General features: G+C 41.2%; 1 non-coding gene across 1 annotated transcript; it reads right to left on the bottom strand.

Annotated features, from left to right (window-relative positions):
* Nucleotides 1–13798: 13798 nt before the first annotated feature.
* On the bottom strand, nucleotides 13799–13902 carry LOC123951246. The gene has a single exon (XR_006820396.1). It is a non-coding gene; the product is annotated as a U6 spliceosomal RNA (small nuclear RNA).
* Between the last annotated feature and the right edge of the window lie 6343 nt (nucleotides 13903–20245).

Genomic DNA, 20245 nt, shown 5'->3' with positions numbered 1-20245 from the left:
AGATTATGCTCTCTCTGTTCTTTTCCTCCATGGAGAGATCACCACTGTAATTAAATAACCATCCACCTATCATGTGTTAACGTTTATCTCTTCCTCCAGACCACAGAACCCCATGGGATTATTTAGTCAACATCTCTGGCAACAAACTGTGCTGGCAGTACTCAGCGTGAGTACTCAATGTACATTAGATGAAAAATGAAAGTAACTGATTCTGCCAGCTCGACCCAAGGGCAGGGACCGTGGGCTCCTTTTCCTCTCTGCTCCCTGGGACTGCTAAAAACCATCTGCTGTCATGGCACTGGGGAAATAGCATAGCCTCACTAATGCATTTATGTTAGCATTTGCTCAATAAGGATTTATTGAGAGGCTGCTACATGCCAGGATTCTAGGCTTTTGGAATTTATACAGGCAGTGAAACATACCATCAAAATCCCTGCCTTCATGAGATTACACTCTATACTAAGGGAGACATACTGAGCAAGTAAACAGGAGACTACGTTTTAAGCTGGTGGTAGAGCCAAAAGGGCTTTGGGGAGGAGTGGAGGTGAGCCGCGACTTGGAGTGAAATGGTTGGGAAAGGCCTTCATGAGAAGGTGACTTGTTGAGCAAAGACGTGCATGTGGTAACAGAGCAAGCTATGGGGCAACCTGGTGCCGGAGCACGCCAGACTAAATACCGCTGCCGAGGCCCATGTGAACCACTCTCTTCGTGCCAATATGCCCCAAATGTTGGATGGGACACATGTTAAAAATTATTCATTGGTTATCTGAAATTCCAATATTGATATTGAATTATTTCATTTGTTAAAGTAAGAGTATATTATTGTAATTTGAAAAGCATCGCATAATTTTTTTAAGGTTTTATTTATTTGAAAGGAAGAGAGAATGTGTGCAAGTTTTGGGGAGGGGCAGAGGGAGAGGGAGAAACAGAGACCCCACTAAGCAGGGAGCCTGATTTAAAAATTTAAAATTAAAAAATTAAAAAAAAATTTTTTTAAAAAGATTTTAATTTTATTTATTTGATGGACAGAGAGGGAACACAAACAGGCGGAGTGGGAGAGGAAGAAGCAGGCCCTCGATCCCAGGACCCTGAGATTATGATGCGAGCAGAAGGCAGACGCTTAACTGCCTGAGCCGCCTACGGACCACTCCCCCACCCTTTTTTTAAGATTTTGGAGCACATAAAATTTTAAGATAAATAAACATGAGGCATTATTTAAGGAATCTTTATGCCCAAACACAAAGGTAAAGCTAATAATCTACACCCAGCCTAATGCCCTCTGAGGTAACCACTCCTCTGAGGAAACCATTACTAATTTCCTGACTACACAGCCCTCTTCCTCGTCATATTTTGCCTGTATACACATCTGAATTAGCTTCCTAGCGCTGTTGTCAAAACCTTCCACAGATGGGCGGCTTAAACAACAGAACTTTCTTCCCTCACAGCTCTGCAGGCTGGAGGTCCCAGATCAAGGGGTCAGCAGGACCATGCTCTCTCTCTGAAGACTCTCGGGGAGGACCTTTCTTGGCCTCTTGCAGCCTCTGAGAGCCCCAGGCATTTTTTGGTTTACGGCAGCATAATTTCTATCTCTGATTCCGTCTTTAGGTCTTGTTCTTGCTTTTCCAAATTTCCCTCTTCTTGAAAGGACACTAGTCATTGGATTGGGGCCCATCCTAATTCAGGATGACTTCATCTTAATTACATCTGAAAAAAACCCTATCTCCAAATAAGATCACACTCACAAGTACTAGGAAAAAGGACTTCAACATATCTTTGGGGGACACAATTCACACAGAGCCCTTAGCTTCAAGGACTCCAAACCATCCCTGGTTGTTGACTTTTTTTGGTGGTGGTGGTTTATAAGGCCCCAAGTGGTATAGTCCCCACTTACCTCTATGACCCCATTCCTGCAATCTTTTTCTCTACTTTGCTCCTCTCCAGCCACACAGACTCTGTGGTTATATCTCGTTCCTCATTCTTATTGTCACTTAGTTTTACATGTGCTCTTGATATAACTTTGGAATGTTAGTGAGGTCTGGAGCTAACGGCCAAAAAAAAATTCTTGAGATGTCTTTGGTGCGAAGAGGTGATTTTATTAAAGTATAGGGACGGGACCTGTGAGCAGAAAGAGCTGCTGCTCCAAGACTAGGAGGAGCAACTGATTATATACCTTGGGGCTGGGAAAAATAAAGATAAGAGAAGTTCCAAAAGGACTTTTGTATGCTAAAGGAAATTCACAGGATCCTGGAGGAATGTTATAATCTGCCTATATCAAGTATTTGTCGATGGGCTGCAGGTTATAAGGACATTAATTTTGTGTACATTTCCTTCTGCCGTTGTTTCCCATGTCACTCTTTTTTTCCTTAATTGGGCTCAAAAAAAAGTTAACCTATTTTATTGGTCTTTTCAAAGTTTTTTGTTTTTTTTTTTTAATATTTTATTTATTTGACAGAGAGAAATCACAACTAGGCAGAGAGGCAGGCAGAGAGAGAGGAGGAAGCAGGCTCCCCACGGAGCAGAGAGCCCGATGTGGGGCTCGATCCCACGAGCCTGGGACCATGACCCGAGCCGAAGGCAGAGGCTTTAACCCACTGAGCCACCCAGGCGCCCCCGTCTTTTCAAAGTTTTAGTTTGGATTTATTGATCACCGCTTTCCTCCTTCTCCTCCCCTCCTCTTCCTTCTCCGGCTTGTTTTCTATTCTATTAGTCTCAACCTATTATTTATTAATCCTTTCTTCCTTCCTTCTTTCATTCTTTAAAAAAAATTTTTTTTAAAAGATTTTAATTTTATTTATTTGATGGACAGAGAGGGAACACAAACAGGTGGAGTGGGAGAGGAAGAAGCAGCCTTCCCGTTGAGCAGGGAGCCTGATGTGGGGCTTGATCTCAGGACCCTGGGATCATGACCTGAGCCAAAGGTAGATGCTTAATGACTGAGCCACCCAGGCACCCCCCTTTTTAAGTTTCTTAATACGATAGTTATTTTTTAACAAGATTTTATTTATTTATTTGAGAGAGAGAATAAGAGACAGAGCATGAGAGTGGGGAGGGTCAGAGGGAGAAGCAGGCTCCCCGCTGAGCAGGGAGCCTGACGTGGGACTTGATCCTGGGACTCCAGGATCAGGACCTGAGCTGAAGGCAGACTCTTAATCAACTGAGCCACCCAGGCACACTTAATATGACAGTTATCGTCTATGTGGTCTTTCTTCTTTGTTGTTTTCTTTAGCAATGAAATAACTTAAACTTGTTTATTTTGGTCACCTCGCCTTTTGATGCATCCTACAGATTTTGGTATAAGGTATTCTCCTTTCATATTACTTACAAGATAATTTATAATTCCAGAGTTGTATTGCAGAGAAGAGAAAAAACTCCTCCTCTTAGGTTCAGTAGGTGGGGCCAATAAATCAAACTGATAAAGGACAGAGTAACTGGAGGGAAAAAAACCCAAACAAACCAGATTTAATTATATATCTACAACAGAAGGACACAAGGAAATGTGACTCAAGAAAGCAGTTATAATTGGGGCTTACATACCATCTTTACAAAGGGGATAAAGTGTTAAGTAGAGGCTAAACAAACAAAAAGGAGTTTGGGGCTTCTGAGGATAAGTGCTTATGGGGAAGTCCTTAGGCACTGTGTGGTAGATAAGGGCTGGTCACTAAGGTTTGTTATGCAGATAAGAGTCATTTCAGATGATAAGACTCGGCTCTTATCTCAGGAGTTTCTCCCCCTGCTATAGGAGAGGGAACACCTTTACAAATGGAAATTTATTGCAAAGGGAAATTTATACCCTGCTGTCACACAGAAAAATGAAGGGCAGGGAAAAATTTGTCTTCAGCTCAGAACAATCCTTATGCCAAAGTGGCATATTTTGGAGTGACAACTCTGATCTCTTTCATCTCCTCTGAGCTCATAATTATTGGGGAGTGTGTGTGTGTGTATATATATATATATATATATTTAAAGATTTTATTTATTTGATAGACAGAGATCACAAGTAGGCAGAGAGACAGACAGAGAGAGAGGGGAAAGCAGGCTCCTTGCTAAGCAGAGAGTCCAATAGGGGGCTTGATCCCAGGATACTGGGAAGCCGAAGGCAGAGGCTTTAACCCACTGAGCCACCCAGGTGCCCCGGGGAGTATATGTTTTTTAATGGCTTTTTTCATGAGAGAGTGAGAGATGGGGGAGAGGGAGAGAGAGAATCACCAGCAGACTCCCCACTAAGCGTGAAGCCCAAAGCAGGGCTCCATCCCATGACCCTGAGATCCTGACAGAGGTGAAATCAAGAGATGGCTGCCCAACCCACTGAGCCACCTAGACACCCCTGGGGAGTGTATTTCTTAATTTCCAACTAGTCAAAATTTTGTTTGTTTGTTGTTGATTTATAGCACATGTGATTGGGGAGGGAGGAGCAAAGGGAGAGGAAGAGAGAATCTCAATTAATTGACTACAGGCTACGCATGGAGCCCCACATGGGGCCTGATCCCACAACCATGAGATTGTGACTTGAGCTGAAGGTGAGAGTCGGATTGCCAAATGACTGAGACACCCACGTACCCCCTGCTTACTTTTTATTATTTTTACCATGTTGGCGTATGATCAGAAAAATAAGGCTGCTATTTTTTGAATTTCTTATTATTTTACTTTTTTTGCCAAAGACATGATCAATTTTTGTAAGTGTTCCGTGGACATAAAAATTTTTCTATTTAAGGGATATTTCTCTATCTATTAAATTGTATATAAATTACATTTATCTACTTTTTTAAAAAAGATTTTATTTATTTATTTGACAGAGAGAGAGATCACAAGTAGGCAGAGAGAGAGGGGGAAGCAGGCTCCCTGCTGAGCAGACAGCCCAATGGGAGGCTTGATCCCAGGACCCTGAGACCATGACCTGAGCCTAAGGCAGAGGCTTAACCCACTGAGCCTCCCAGGTGCCCCAATTATCTAACTTTCTTTACATGGTTCATTAATTTTTATCTTTTAGGCATATTTTCAGTTCCTAAGTTGTTTAGTGCATACAAGTTTATAACTATTGTATCATCTTCATTAATTGTGCCTTTTATCATTACATAATATCCTCTATCTAGGTTGACAGACCTTATCTTAATTTTTTATCTTTTTCCTAATTTTGCTTTGTTTGCTTGTAACAGCTTTTTGCTTAATTTCAACCTTTATCACTGTTTCATCAGCATATAGCTAGTTCTTTTTTTCTTAGATTTTTCAAAATTATTTATTTATTTGACAGAGAGAAACAGAGAGAGAACAAGTAGGGGAAGCAGGAGAGGGAGAAGCAGGCTCTCTGCTGAGCAGGGAGAAGTAGGTTGTGATCCCAGGACCCTGGGACCACAACCCAAGCTGATGGTAGATGCTTAACCAATTGAGCCATTCAGGCACCCCTAACTCTGTCTTTATTTGGGAGAATTAGTCTGCTGCTTCTTTATGCTCCAGATTTTATTAAAGTGCTATTTATTATCCCTTTAAAAATTTATTTATTTTCAAGATTTTTATTTATTTATTTGAGAAAGTGGGTGAGAGGGAGCACAAGCTGGGGACAGCGGGGAGAAGCAGAAGGAAAGGGAGAAACAGACACCCTGCTTAGCAGTGAGCAGGGAACTAGTTATGGGGCTTGATCCTGTGCCTCCTAAATCATGACCTGAGCTGAAGGCAGACAGTGAACTGACTTGAGTGACCCAGGCACCCCTTTTATTCCACCCCCGCCCCCCGCCTTTTAATTGGTGAGTTCTGTGTACTTTTTAAAGTTCTACATCTACTGGGACACCTGGGTGGCTCAGTTGGTTGAGCATCTGCCTTTGGCTCAGGTCATGATCCCAGGTACCTGGGATCCAGCCCCACATCCGGCTCCCTGCTCAGTGAGAAGTCTGCTTCTCCATCTGTCTGCTGCTCCCCCTGCTTGTGCTCTCTCTCTCTCTGACATATAAATAAAATCTTTTTTTTTTTTTAAAGATTTTATTTATTTATTTGACAGAGAGAGAGATCACAAGTAGGCAGAGAGGCAGGCAGAGAGAGAGGAGGAAGCAGGCTCCCCGCAGAGCAGAGAGCCCGATGCGGGGCTCGATCCCAGAACCCTGAGATCACGACCCGAGCCGAAGGCAGGGGTTTAATCCACTGAGCCACCCAGGCGCCCCCATATAAATAAAATCTTAAAAAAAAAAAAATGAAGTTCTACTGCTGATTAGCATTCACATTTCTGAAAACTATATTCACCTCTGAAATTTACCTTCTCTATAGCTTTACTCTCTCCCAAAAGAACCTGAGTAATAATTTTCAAACATTGTATTTCAACCCACTTATGGGTTGTAAAATTAGTGGATTGTGATTGAGATAGGGAAACTGGGGTCCTGGCTGGCTCTGTTGGTGGAATTGTAACTCTCAATTTCAGAGTCATGAGTTTGAGCCCCACATTGGGTGTAGAGATTAAAAATAAAATCTTAAAAAAAAAAAAAAAAAAGAGGGAATCTGAAGGGACCCCATGAAGAACTGCCTTTTTTCTCCTTTTCCTACCTCTAAATTTTTTTTTTTTAAAGATTTTATTTATTTACTTGAGAGAGTAAGAGAGCATGAGAGGAGAGAGGGTCAGAGAGAGAAGCAGACTCCCTGCTAAGCAGGGAGCCTGATGAGAGGTTCTATCCTGGGACCGCAGAATCATGACCTGAGCTGGGGGAAGACGCTTAGCTGAATGAGCCACTCAGGTGCCCCCTCTGTTTCTATTCTCTCTAGGACTCCCACTCCCACCCTAAATACACACCTTACGGTATGTCCTCCTTGTAAAGGTCAAGGAATCAATGATCTTTTTTCTTATGGTAGGCTCCATGCCCAGCATGGAGCCGAACACGGGTCTTGCACTCAAGATCCTGAGATCAAGACCTGAGCTGCGGTCAAGAGTCAGACACTTAGTCGACTGAGCCACCCAGGCACCCCAGGGTTAACAATTTCTTTGGAGTCTTCTGGCCCAACAGATAAAATCTAAGGAATGACTAGGTGGGGTTGTCATGAACATTTTCCAGGACAGGACCACTGACTCACTGAGACCCCTGGCTCCAGGGCATAGTGACCCCAGGACACCTAAATACTTCTTTGTTCCTAGATGCCTGAGAAGACATATCACATGAATAGGACCATAATCCTCAATAAAAACCCCAAGCGCTAGGCAAAGACAAGACTCACTTCTTTCCTTCCTGAGTCTCCTGGACACTCTGTCTATATTTACACACTCTCTATGTCTTCAATAAAGTCTATTCTCCCTTCCTTCTGGCTTGAGCTTGATTTCTATCCTGCTAGAGTCTGGGTCATGATCACTTTTAAATGAAAAAAAAAAACTATAATAGAAAAATATCAGAGAGCATTAAACACAGTAAGAAACCTTGTTACAAAAAACTGTGCCTTTGATTATATGTGTGGTGTGTGTGTGCGTGCACTTGATCAGGATATAAAGTGCATTTGTTCATGTGAGTCCCAGTCAAAATAAGTTTGAAATCTAATGATGTAATTTTTTTTTAAAGGTTTTTATTTATTTGTCAAAGAGAAGAATGAGCGCAAGCAGGGGGAGCGACAAGGGGAGAAGTTTCCCTGATGAGCAAGGAGCCCAACAAGGGACTCGATCTCAGAATCCAAGCATTATGACCTGAGCAGAAGGCAGATGCTTAACCAGTTGAGCCACCCAGGCGTCCCCAAATCGCTCATTTATTATTTATTATTTGACAGAGAGAGAGACAGAGAGAGAGAGAGAGAGAGAGATAGCAAGAGCAGGAACACAGGCAGGGGGAGTGGGAGAGGGAGAAGCAGGCTTCTTGCTGAGCAGGAAGCCTCGATCCCAGGAGCCTGGGATCATGACCTGAGCCAAAGCCAGATGCCTAATGACTGAGCCACCCAGGTGCCCCCCAAAATCTACTCGTTTAAATGTACCTGTGTTACTCATAAGGTGAGAAAAGATAAAGTGAGGTCTAGTCTGTTCAATGAAACTCATAAGCATGGAATTATTTTTTCTTCTCTTAAAACTAATTTTCACTTTAAAAAAAATAAAAAAGAGAGAGCTGAACTTTGAGAGAAACTTAGAGCAGCGATTCCCAGACTTCTGTGTGCATCAGAATCATCTGGAGAGCTTCTTAAATCACAGATTCCTAGGCCTCACCCAGAGATTCTGATTAGGAGTTCAGGCTAGAGGCTCATGAATCTGCATTTCCAGCCCTGGTGATGCTGCTGCTGGCATGAGGGCCGTATTCAGTAGCACTGATCTAGAACAGTGATTCTCAGACTTGAGCATACATCAAAATCACCTGGAGGGTTTGATAAAACAGAGTGCCTGGCCTATCTCCAGTTTCTGCTTTAGTAGGTTGGGAGTAGAGGCTCAGAGTTTGCAATATTAAAGGCTATAAAATGAAAACAAAACAAAACAAAAAATCCCTTTCTCTTCATCCTCAACCTTCAGCAAACTTCCCTGTGGAAAACATAAGTTTCTCATGCATGGCTTTATATACAGCCTTATTGTTTTCAAGGACGGGATCACAGTATTGAAATTATCTAAACATTGCCTTTTTTTTTTTTTTTTTTAAAGATTTATTTACTTGAAAGAGAGATAGAGGGAGCAAGAGCAGGGCAGAGGGAAAGGGAGAAGCAGACAACCCACTGAGCAGGGAGCCTGACATAGGGCTTGATTCCAGACCCCGGGGATCACAACCTAAGCCAAAGGCAGACACCCAACTGACTGAGTTACCCAGATGCCCCCTAAACATTGCTTTTTTTTTTTTTTTAAGTGTAGTGAGGAGATCTTCTGATAGAAGCACATGTAACCAATTTTGATCTTTCATAGCTGTATAGTATTCCACTAGAATACTATGTACAGTATGGACAGAGAATAACTTGATTAACCCATCTCTATATTATAGACATTCCAGTTCCATTCTTTTATTCTTATTTTTTTTAAAAGATTTTATTTATTTACTTATTTGACAGAGAGAGATCACAAGAGAGGCAGGCAGAGAGAGATAAAGGAGGAAGCAGACTCCCCACTGAGCAGAGAGCCTGATGCGGGGCTCGATCCTAGGACCCTGGGATCATGACCTGAGGCAGAGGCAGAGGCAGAGGCTTAACCTACTGAGCCACCCAGGTGCCCCTCCCTTCTTTTTTTAACTATAAGAAACAAAGCTTATTAAAAACTGATAAGCAAAATCTCAATACAAGAATGAGTAAACAGCACAGACAAGGAAAGACAGCCCTAAATGTAGAAAAAGAAGTTCAATCACATTTATTAATAAAATGTAAATGAAAACTACAATAAGATGCCAATATCACTTTTCACTTATCAGATGGACAAAAATACAAATGTCTGACTTTGTTATTAAGGCTGTGAAGAAATAGGCACTCTTATATTGTTAAATGTAAGGGGTACAAAATATTGCAACAATTTGGAGTGAATCTGGCTGACAACATTTCATATGCCTTTACTTCTTGATTTAGCAATACCATTTCCAGGCACTTACCCTGAAGGCTTACCCCCACAAATAGATAGCAACCTGTGCACAGAATTATTCATATGGCACAACTGAAAATAGTAAAAGATCAGTTCAAATTCCCAATATTAGGGGACAGATTGAGCAAAATGTGGTACATCCAACCTGCTGCAATAATGTTAACTTTTTTCATTCTTCTATGTTGATTATATTGTTTTTCACAACATGATAGCTTATCTCTTTATTTCCAATCCTTATATTGCTTATTTCTTTTCATCTTCTTATACCATTGTCCAGCATCTCTAGTATTTTACTATTATTAAAGATTTATTTGAGTGAGCGCGCGAGAGAGAATGCAGGGGGAAGGGGCAAAGGGAGACAGAGAATCTTTTTTCTTTTTTAAATTTATTTGACAGACAGAGATCACAAGTAGGCAGAGAGGCAGGCAGAGAGAGCGCGGGAGGAGGAAGCAGGCTCCCTGCCAAGCAGAGAGCCCGATGCGGGGCTCGATCCCAAGACTTTAGGATCATGACCTGAGCCGAAGGCAGAGGCTCAACCCACTGAGCCACCCAGGCGCCCCGGAGACAGAGAATCTTAAGCAGACTCCCTGCTGAGTGCCAAGCCTGATGTGGGGCTTGATCCTATGACTTCAATATCATGACCTGAGCCAAAATCATTTTTATTTTCTTTTGAAAAGATTTATGTATTTGACAAAGAGAGAGGGAACATAAGCAGGGGAGTGGAAGAGGGAGAAGCAAGCTTCCCATTGAGCAGGGAGTTTGGTGTGGGTCTCGATCCCAGGACTCTGCAAGCATGACCTGAGCCGAAGGCAGACACTTGACTGAGCCACCCAGGTCCCCCTGGTCTTGTTTTTTGTTTTTAAATTATAGACATTTTAGTGTGTGTTGTATCTATCTATCTATCTTTAAAATTTATCTGACAGAGAGAGAGAGCATAAGTAGGAGGAGTGGCAGGCAGAGAGAGAGGGAGAGCTTTGGAAGGGAGTTTGATGTGGGGATCCATCCCACAGTCCTGGGGTCATGAACTGAGCCAAAGGCAGACACTTATCAGATTGAGCCACCCAAGGTGCCCCTCTCAATGTGGTTTTGATTTCCATTTTCCCAGTAACTACTGATATTAAGTATCTTTTCATGGGCTCACTGGCTATCTGCATTTTTTTTTGGAGAAATGTCTCTTCAGATCCTTTGCCCACTTTAAAATTAGGTTACCTTTTTTTTTTTTTATTGAGTCCTAAGAGTTCTTTAAATATTCTGGATACTAGACATTTATCAGATGTAGGATTTACAAATATTTTCTTCCATTTCTTAGGTTATTTTTTCCTTTTTAAAAAAAGATTTATTTATTTATTTGAGAGAGAGTATCAGAGGAGGGTCAGAGGGAGAAGCAGACTCCCTGCTGAGCAGGGAGCCTGATGTGGGACTCAATCCTGAGACTCCAGGATTATGACCTGAGCGGAAGGCAGTTGCTTAACCAACTGAGCCACCCAGTCGCCCTCTTTTTCCCTTTCTTACTAGTGTCCTATGAAGCATGAAAGTTTAAAATTTTAATTAAATTCAATTTATCCTTTTTTTCTTTTGTTGACTGTTTTTGGTGTCATATCTAAGAAACCAATGCCTAATCTAAGGATAAGGACATTTAAGATTTCTTATGTCTTTTTTTTTTTTTTTAAGATTTTATTTATTTGACAGAGACAGTGAGAGAGGGAACACAAGCAGGAGGAATGAGAGAGGGAGAAGCGGGCTTCCTGCCAAGTTGATAGCCTAATGTGGGGCTTGATCCCAGGACCCTGGGATCATGACCTGAGCTGAAGGTAGACACTTAAGGATTGAGCCACCCAGGCACCCCATCTTATGTTTTCTTTGTAGAGTTTTATAGTTGAGATCTTACATGTAGATCTTTGATCTAATATTTAGGCTTTTTTATTTCCTTATGAGCAGTTTTCGATACACGTTATTTTTTTATATACAGTGTGGAGAAAGGGCCCAACTTCATTCTTTTATACATAGCTGTCCAATTGTTCCACTACCATTTGTTTTTTTTTTTTTTTAAAGATTTTATTTATTTATTTGACAGAGAGAGAGATCACAAGTAGGCAGAGAGGCAGGCAGAGAGAGAGGAGGAAGCAGGCTCCCTGCAGAGCAGAGAGCCTGATGCGGGGCTCGATCCCAGGACCCTGAGATCATGACCTGAGCCGAAGGCAGCAGCTTAATCCACTGAGCCACCCAGGCACCCCGTCCACTACCATTTGTTTAAAAGACTAATTATTCCTTCCTCATTCAATTATCGTGGCTCCTTGTCGAAAATCAATTGAGCATAGAGGCAGGGGTTTATTTCTTGATTCTTAATTGTATTCCACTGGTCTATCCTTAGCCAGTACCACGCTATTTTTTTTTTTTTTAAAGATTTATTTATTTATTTATTTATCTATTGTTTGACAGAGAGAGAGACACACACAGCAAGAGAGGGAATACAAGCAGGGGGAGTGGGAGAGGGACAAGCAGGCTTCCCACCGAGCAGGGAGCTCAATTCCGGGCTCGATCCCAGAACCCTGGGATCATGACCTGCGCCAAAGGTAGACGCTTAACAACTGAGCCACCCAGGCGCCCCAGTACCACATTATTTTGATTATTGTAGCTTTGTAGTAAGTTTCAAAAATCAGGAACTGTCAGTCCTTCAACTTCGTTTTTTTTTATCCAAGATTGTTTTGGCTTCTCTTGGTCCTGTTTTGACTTCTCTTGGTCCTTTGCACTCCCATAGGAATTGCGGGATCACTGTGTGTGTTTCTACAAAGGCAGCAGTTGAGATTTTGATAGGGACTGCAATGAATCTGTACATCATTTTGGAGAGTTTTTTTTCTTTTTTAAACTTTTTTCAGGGTTCCAAGATTCATTGTTTATGCACCACACCCAGTGCTCCATGCAATATGTGCCCTCCTTAAAACCCACCAGCAGGCTCACCCAACCCCCCACCCCTCTCCCCTCTGAAACCCTCAGTTTGTTTCTCAGTCCACAGTCCCTCATGGTTCGTCTCCCCCTCTGACTTCCCCCAATTCACTTTTCCTTTCTTTGGAGAGCTCCCCGCCCACCAAGTTTTATTTACTTGAGAGAGAGAGAGAGAGAGAGAGAGAGAGAGAGAGAGGGGAGGGGAGAGGGAGAGAGAGAATCCTTCAAGCAGACTCCCCACTGAGTGGGGAGCCCAAAAACAGGGCTTGATCCCTGGCCCCGAGATCATAACCTGAGCTGAAACCAAGAGCCATCTCTTACTCAACTGACTGAGCCACCCAGGTGCCCCTGAAGAGTATGTTAACAATATTAAAACTTCTGGTCCACTTATTTAGGTTTTCCTTAATTTCTTTCAACAATGTTTAGTATTAGTCTTCTACTTCTTTTGTTATATCTATTCTTAAATATTTTACTCTTTTTTTTAAAAAATATTTTATTGTGGTGCCTGGGTGGCTCATTGGGTTGAGCCTCTACCTTCGGCTCAGGTCATGATCTCAGGGTCCTGGGATCAAGCCCCGCACTGGGCTCTCTGTTCAGTGGGGGGCCTCCTCCCCATCCCCACCACCCTCTCCGCCTGCCTCTCTGCCTACTTGTGATCTCTCTGTCAAATAAATAAATAAAATCTTTTTTAAAAAATATTTTATTTATTTATTTGACAGATAGAGATCACAAGTAGGCAGAGAGGCAGGCAGAGAGAGAGGAGGAAGCAGGCTCCCCACTGAGCAGAGAGCCCGATGCGGAACTCGATCCCAGGACCCTGAGATCATGACCTGAGCCGAAGGCAGAGGCTTTAACCCACTGAGCCACCCAGGCGCCCCTAAATAAATAAAATCTTTAAAAAAAATACATGTATTTTATTTGACACACAGAGGGAGGGAGGGAGTGAGAGAGAGAGAGAGAGAGAGACAGCACAAGCAGCCGGAGCGGTGGAAAGAGGGAGAAACTCACATGGTGCATGCTTTGGCAACATAGATACTAAACTTGGAACAAAACAGAGAAGATTAGCATGGCTCCCTGCTGAGCAGAGACCCCCCGATGTGGGACTCGATCCCAGGACTCTGGGATCATGACCGGAGCCAATAATCCACTGAACTACCCATGTGTCCCTTCAAGTATTTTATTCCTGATGCTATTAGAAGTTGAATTTTTTTTTTTTTTTTTTAATTTCATTCTCAGAGCAAATGTCTTTTTACTGCACTGGGAGCAACTGGAATTCTCTGTGGTAGCTGTTGTTTTACTTCATTAACACTGTGTGCCCACAGTGCTTTCTGGGGGCAGGTGTCCCAAGTCTGGACCTCTCATGGGACACATGTGTGAACTCTTTTTTTGAGTGTCACCCTTGTGCAGGAGCCATGCTAATCTTCTCTGTTTTGTTCCAAGTTTAGTATCTGTGTTGCCAAAGCATGCACCATGTGAGCTCTCAGGAGGCCCCCACAGATCTGCACAGACCACAGTTCCCCTTGGTATAGGATATCAATCTCCAGTTCCAGGATCCAACTTTGCCACTGACTGCCCACTGGCACATCGCTAGCCTCCTTCTGGATTTTCTTTCTTGCAGTATGCATCCTCTTTTTCAGGGGGAGGGCGAGGGGTTGCTCAAGAGAGATAGCTCAAATACAGCTAGCTCCCACTGTGTTTACTTGACAGGCAGGGGCTTACTTTCCAGATTTTTTAAAAAAAGATTTTATTTATTTATTTGTTAGAGAGAGAGACCACAAGCAGGGTGAGTGCAAGGCAGAGGGAAAAGCAGGTTCCCTGCTGAGCAAGGAGCCTCATGTGGAAGGAACTCCAACCCAGGAGCCTGGGATCAGGACCTAAGATGAAGGCAGACAGACGCTTAAGCAACTGAGCCAGCCAGCTGTCCCTCCTTTCCAGATATTGTAACTTACTATCAAGATATACTGATTAAGATGTGCATTAAGGCACAGGGATGAAAAAAATAACCTGACAGAACCAAAAGAGAATCTAAAATATATGTCAAAAGTGCCATTACCCACCTTTGGGAAAAGGATGGCATTTTCTTTTTTTTTTTTTTTTTTTTTTTTTTTTTAAATATTTTATTGATTTGACAGACAGAAATCACAAGCAGGCAGAGAGGCAGGCAGAGAGAGAGGAGGAAGCAGGCTTCCCGCTGAGCAGAGAGCCCGATGTGGGGCTCGATCCCAGGACCCTGAGATCATGACCTGAGCCGAAGGCAGAGGCTTTAACCCACTGAGCCACCCAGGCGCCCCAAGGATGGCATTTTCAATAAAAGGTTTTAAAACAACTGGTTGTCAGTTTGGAAAACAAAAACAAAAACAAAAAAATTTCACTACCTACCTCATACCACAACCAAAAAGTAAATTCTCTATGTATAGAAGTCCTAAAGGTTGTAAAAAAACTCAAACCTAAAAAAACCTAGACGAAACTACCAGAGAATATCCTTGGATATTACCTTGGAGTGGGGACATATTTTCTCTTTTAAGAAGAAATAATAAGCATTCATCAATGAAAAAAAGATTGATAAACCTGATCATAAAGACACCATAACATGGGTTGCCTGGGTGGCTCCGTCAGTTAAGCATCTGCCTTCAGCTCAGGTCATGATCCCAGAGTCCTGGGATGGAGCCCTGCATCAGGCTCTTTGCTCAATGGGGAGTCTGCTTCTCCCTCTGTGCTGCTCCCCCTTCTTGTGGTCTTTCTCTTTCTCTGACAAATACATAAGTAAAATCTTAAAAAAAAAAAGACACCGTAACAAAAAGGTAAAAAAATCAAATTCCAGATGGGGAGAAGATATTGGCTGCATATAGCTATGAAAGATTTATATCCTGACTATAGAAGAATTTCTAAAAATCAATTATAAAAAAATAAAGCATTTATCTGAAAAGTGACCCAGGGAGAAAAAGGAGATCCAAATTGTCAGTGAAAACATGGAAAGACACCCAGTCCCATGAGGAATCAGGAAAACAAATTAAGACTTAAGGAAATACCATTTTAGACTCTTAAAAATTAGTAAAAAAATAAAACTCTGAAAATATATAGTGCTAGTACTGGACACTCTCATGTTCTAACAGTTATTTCTGAGATCTTTTTGTCAAGCTGAAGATATGCATATGTAAGACCTCATAAATCTCACTAAGAAACTTACACATACAAGCATCAATAGTTTTATAAAAATGTTTATACAGCGGGGCACCTGGGTGGCTCAGTTGGTTAAGTGTCTGCCTTTGGCTTGGGTCATGATCCAAGGGTCCTGGGATTGAGCCCCACATCGAGCTCCCTGCCCAGCGGGGAGTCTGCTTCTCCCTCTTCATCTGCTTGTTCTGCCATTGTGCTCTCTCTATCTCTGTCAAATAAATAAAATCTTTAAAAAAATGTTTATATAGATCAAAAAAATCCCAGCAAACAAAACAAAAACAAAACCCTGGAAACTCACTAGATGTCCATTTTAATAGGAGATTAGATAAATGTCAAAACATTTATATAGTGGAATACCACAGAGTACTTAAAAATAAGTTAACACTCCAGCTATCTTCTTTTCCATAGGATGTATCCCAAAAGCATAGTATTGAGATAGAAAGAGGAGTTGTAAAAAAATATATGCAATATGATAGCACTTATACTACTAAATATCACTTACATATACATTTATGTATAGGAAAAACAAAACAGGTATGAAAATATAAGTCCAAATTCAGAAGGGAGAGGTAGAAATGGGGTCAGGTGGGGTAACACAAGAAATTCATCAGAGTTTCTATTCTTTTTTTTTTTCCTTAAGATTTTATTTATTTATTTGGCAGAGAGAGAGAGAGCACACAAGCATGGGGAGCAGCAGGCAGAGGGAGGAGCAGGCTCCACGCTGAGCAAGGAGCCAGATGTGGGGCTGGACTCCAGGACTCTGAGATCATGACCTTAGCTGAAGGCAGAGATGGTTAACTGACTGAGCCACCCGGGTGCCCCTGTATTCTTTTTTGTAGGCCTGGTACTTTGTTAAATGCAAACAAAAAATACAAAATAATTCACACTGTTGTGAGAGATAGCTCTCAAAACTTTCTGTAAACTCTTTCCTTCCATTCTAATTTCATCATACTGCCTCTAAAATATGTTGTCTGCTCTCAGGCTGGTGACACAATCAGTTTTTAACTTTAACCTCATGACTAAGACTCGCCTTCGTCTTGGGGGAGCCAAAGATTTACTTCCAGTTAGCAAGTCTGTACAGGAATGTCTTCCCACTTTATAATCAGTGTTTTCAAAATATTCCAACCTGTTTGCCTAATTTTCAGAGAAGGGGGAGTTCAGGAGCTGGATATAGGCTACCTTCTGTTAGAGGGTTCAAATTTCCTTGCCAGCTGGCTTTCAGACTAAAATGGGGCAGGATTATCCAGGTCTAGTTCTGAATTTGTTACTAACCAGGAGTGCCAGACTTTACGTGAATCTCTTCGCTACCGCGGACTTCAATTTTCTCACAAACAAGCGTGATGGATGAAATGATCTCTAAGGTATTTTCTTGATCCAACTTTCTGTGATCCTAAGGCAGATTCTGAGGTTTTGTCAAGACATTCCTTGCTGTAATTCTTCTCCTTGACCATTTCCACCAAACAGGATGGATAAATCCCGGTGATCTCAAATCCCTGGACAACTTTTAGGAAAGCTATATTTTTCATATGCTCAAGTTGAAAATACAAAGAGTCAAATTTCCTACTTGCCACTAGGCAAATGTCCTAGCTTCTCATTTAGGTATAGATTAGCACTGTCTTTGTAATCTATACCAGCAGTTGTCTGGTAAATCCCTTGAAGTGGTTGGCAGTCTCTTTGTCATAAAATGTTCTGACTTTCTCCTTGCTTGGTACTAAGAGGAATCTAATTTATTTTCTGAGGTAAGGTGCAAATACTTTTTGTTTAAAGTAAGATATTGTGTTATCAATGAACAAAGAGTCCTGAGATAAGAAAGGTATGATTTTACCTTCTGAATTCATATAAATGTAAAATATATAGTTCTGTGGGAGTAAGAACTGTCAACTTCTAGTCAAACCTGTTAGTTTCAAGAGTCGGCAACTACCTGTTACAATCAGGAATTACAGGTTGAAAGCAACTACACTCAGTTTAATTCACGTGGTATTTGAACTCAAAAGAAGACTAGTAAGTGGAATTTAAATATTACACAGTTAATAGCAGGGAGGGTGCCTGATCCCAGATGACTCAGAATGCCAATGCAGTGCGGTAGGTGACACAGGGAAATGCAGTGTAGCCAAATGCATGAGAGAGAGACGTTCATAGGGGAGTTACACAGCCAAATTATGCACAAGCAAAGGCAAATTTTGAGAATTAAGAAAATCCAAATACGTTTGGGGATTTTAGTTTAGTGACTGTGAACAACTAATATTGTGGATGCTATGATTGGTTTAGAAATTAGCTGAAGCAATAAAGAAAATTGGCAAATAGGGCATGAATATAAGGAGATGATCGAAAAGGAGAAATAGGACTTGAGCTATTGTAAACAGCAGAAGGCAAGAGAAACTCATCCAGGAACAGGGAACTCTAAATAAATAACACCAGCTAGGAAATACGGCAAACACAAATCTTATAAATAATTTAAAAATTTGCTGATTTTTTAATGCACCATTTAACTTTTAAACTGCAAGCTGGCAGAGTGACAGACTCCACCTTTATTTCAAGTCCTACATGATATAATTAATGTGGCGAAAACAAAAATAGAAAAAACACAATTGTGCAATTCTGGAGGAGCACAGATTCCCATGCGTGACAGTCAGGCATACTCTGCAATTTACAATACATAGTTGGAATTATTTTATCCTTAATACAAGTGAACAAATACTGGCAGGGATCTGTTATTTTGTTAAAGCAGACATAGTGGGACAGTTTCATTTACATATTCTGGCTCAGCTAATGAGCTCTGTTCTCACTCTGCTGCATGACCATGAAGTATGCGTGTGTATGTGATGGTCCACATGTCAGAATATGCCCATTTTGGGAAATATTATCTAAGAAACTCTAAATGACCTTGCTAAGATGGAAAGATTTAGAGTTGCTTGAAATTATTAGAAAAAAATAAACCCTATCCAAATGGGAACTAGTCTAAATCATCATTCTGGTTCTGAGACTGAATGTCATAAGGGTGAGTTTCAATGTTTCATTTAGTTTAGCTCAAAAGCATTCCCTTCATTCCTCCTCAGCTTTCCTTGGCCTACCCACACCTGCTAAGTAACCCCTTTCATGTTTCGTGTTCCATCATTGTTGTAACTATATAGTAATTTGTTTTCCTCACTAAACTGACTTCTTGAGTGTAAAAACTGTATTTTTCTAGCTATGTCTACCCAGGGGCAGGTCAAGTTCTGGCAAAGGAGAGGCTATTAGATAATGTAAAAATAGAAGTACTTCACTTGGTTTTGAAGGTCTCAAAATGGTTCTCTGCATTTGGATGGGGTGATCAGGCATTGGTGAGTCCATCTGTGAAATGGCATGGACCAGTTGCTTCAGACTCCTCACTGATGGGAGCTGACATACCCGAACAGTTAGGTTACTGACAAATACGTCAGGTTGTTTCCTTTTTGGCATTTGCCCTTTGTTCTTACTAAGGGTAAGGAATTGTCTTCAATAAGCCTGAACAGATCTGGATTACAACACATTGGGCAACACGTAATGTTTAAAGGGCTATTCAATCATTTGTTCTGCATCAGAGCTATTCACAGAACCACCCAGATTTGTCATGCTTCTGATGGTAAATCGGTGACTTTCATATAGCCTTTGTTACGAGAAATGTGTTTTTCTAATGTCAATTTCACTAGTTGTGACAATATTGCAAACTGGAACTATCCTCTTCATTAAAGATGAAGTGACCTTGCTGCTTGTGACTAGGTTAAGTGACTTGTCTAGGTCACACAGTGAATGGATGGCTATAAGGGCACACTCTCCAGTAACTGTCACTAAGATGTTTAAAGATGGGCATATGGGCGGCATAAAACCTTGCCAGGTGAGGAAACCTCTGACAGTAAGTCAGACACCTGTCCTGTTTCTTTCAGTGAGTGATACTTACTAGGTAAGTCCAGGACTGAGAGAGGGAGTGGTTATGAACACAATTTAACAAACTAGTTTCTGATCTTCTGTTTTCATCACATACAAAAGACACACCCTGACTCTGCCCAAATATTTCTGTAACATACCACTTCTCTAACAAAGTTTCCCAAGTAGTACAAATTCAGATACCATATGGGCTATGAAGAATGATACCAATATGCATTGCTGCTATTCTTCATAAATTTTAATTACTGTAGTCATAAGAAATTTTTTCACTGAGATTACTGAAGATTAAGTAAAGCCATCTAATTAAATTTAAGCCCTAATATTAAAGCATTTAGACTAACCTAGAGTGGGAGATACTGCGCCTAATGAAATTATAGGAAGAGAAAGAAATCTTCTTACTTAGAGTTTGGTGATTTGTTCATTAGGACATGTTATCAAAAATATGCTATTAAATCTTTTAAGAATGACTCTTAAAAAATTACAAAAACATTATGTTGATAAAATAAAATGAAGAATATAGACATAAGTTTTAAAAATGACCAACAATTTTACCACCCACAGATACTCACTTGCTAATATTTTGATGTATTTACTTCGAGAAAGTTTTCTATGTCAAAGATGCATCTCATACAGGAACTGATACCTAAGGCAGGTACGCGTCAATCAGTTGCTGAGTAGAATATGATCAGAAAACAGATAAAAACAGGTAGGGCTGAAGATATTAATAAAAAT

This window comes from Meles meles, chromosome 9 (genome assembly GCF_922984935.1).
Source record: "Meles meles chromosome 9, mMelMel3.1 paternal haplotype, whole genome shotgun sequence".
Taxonomy (NCBI): domain Eukaryota; kingdom Metazoa; phylum Chordata; class Mammalia; order Carnivora; family Mustelidae; genus Meles; species Meles meles.
This window is presented reverse-complemented; position numbering and strand designations above follow the sequence as displayed.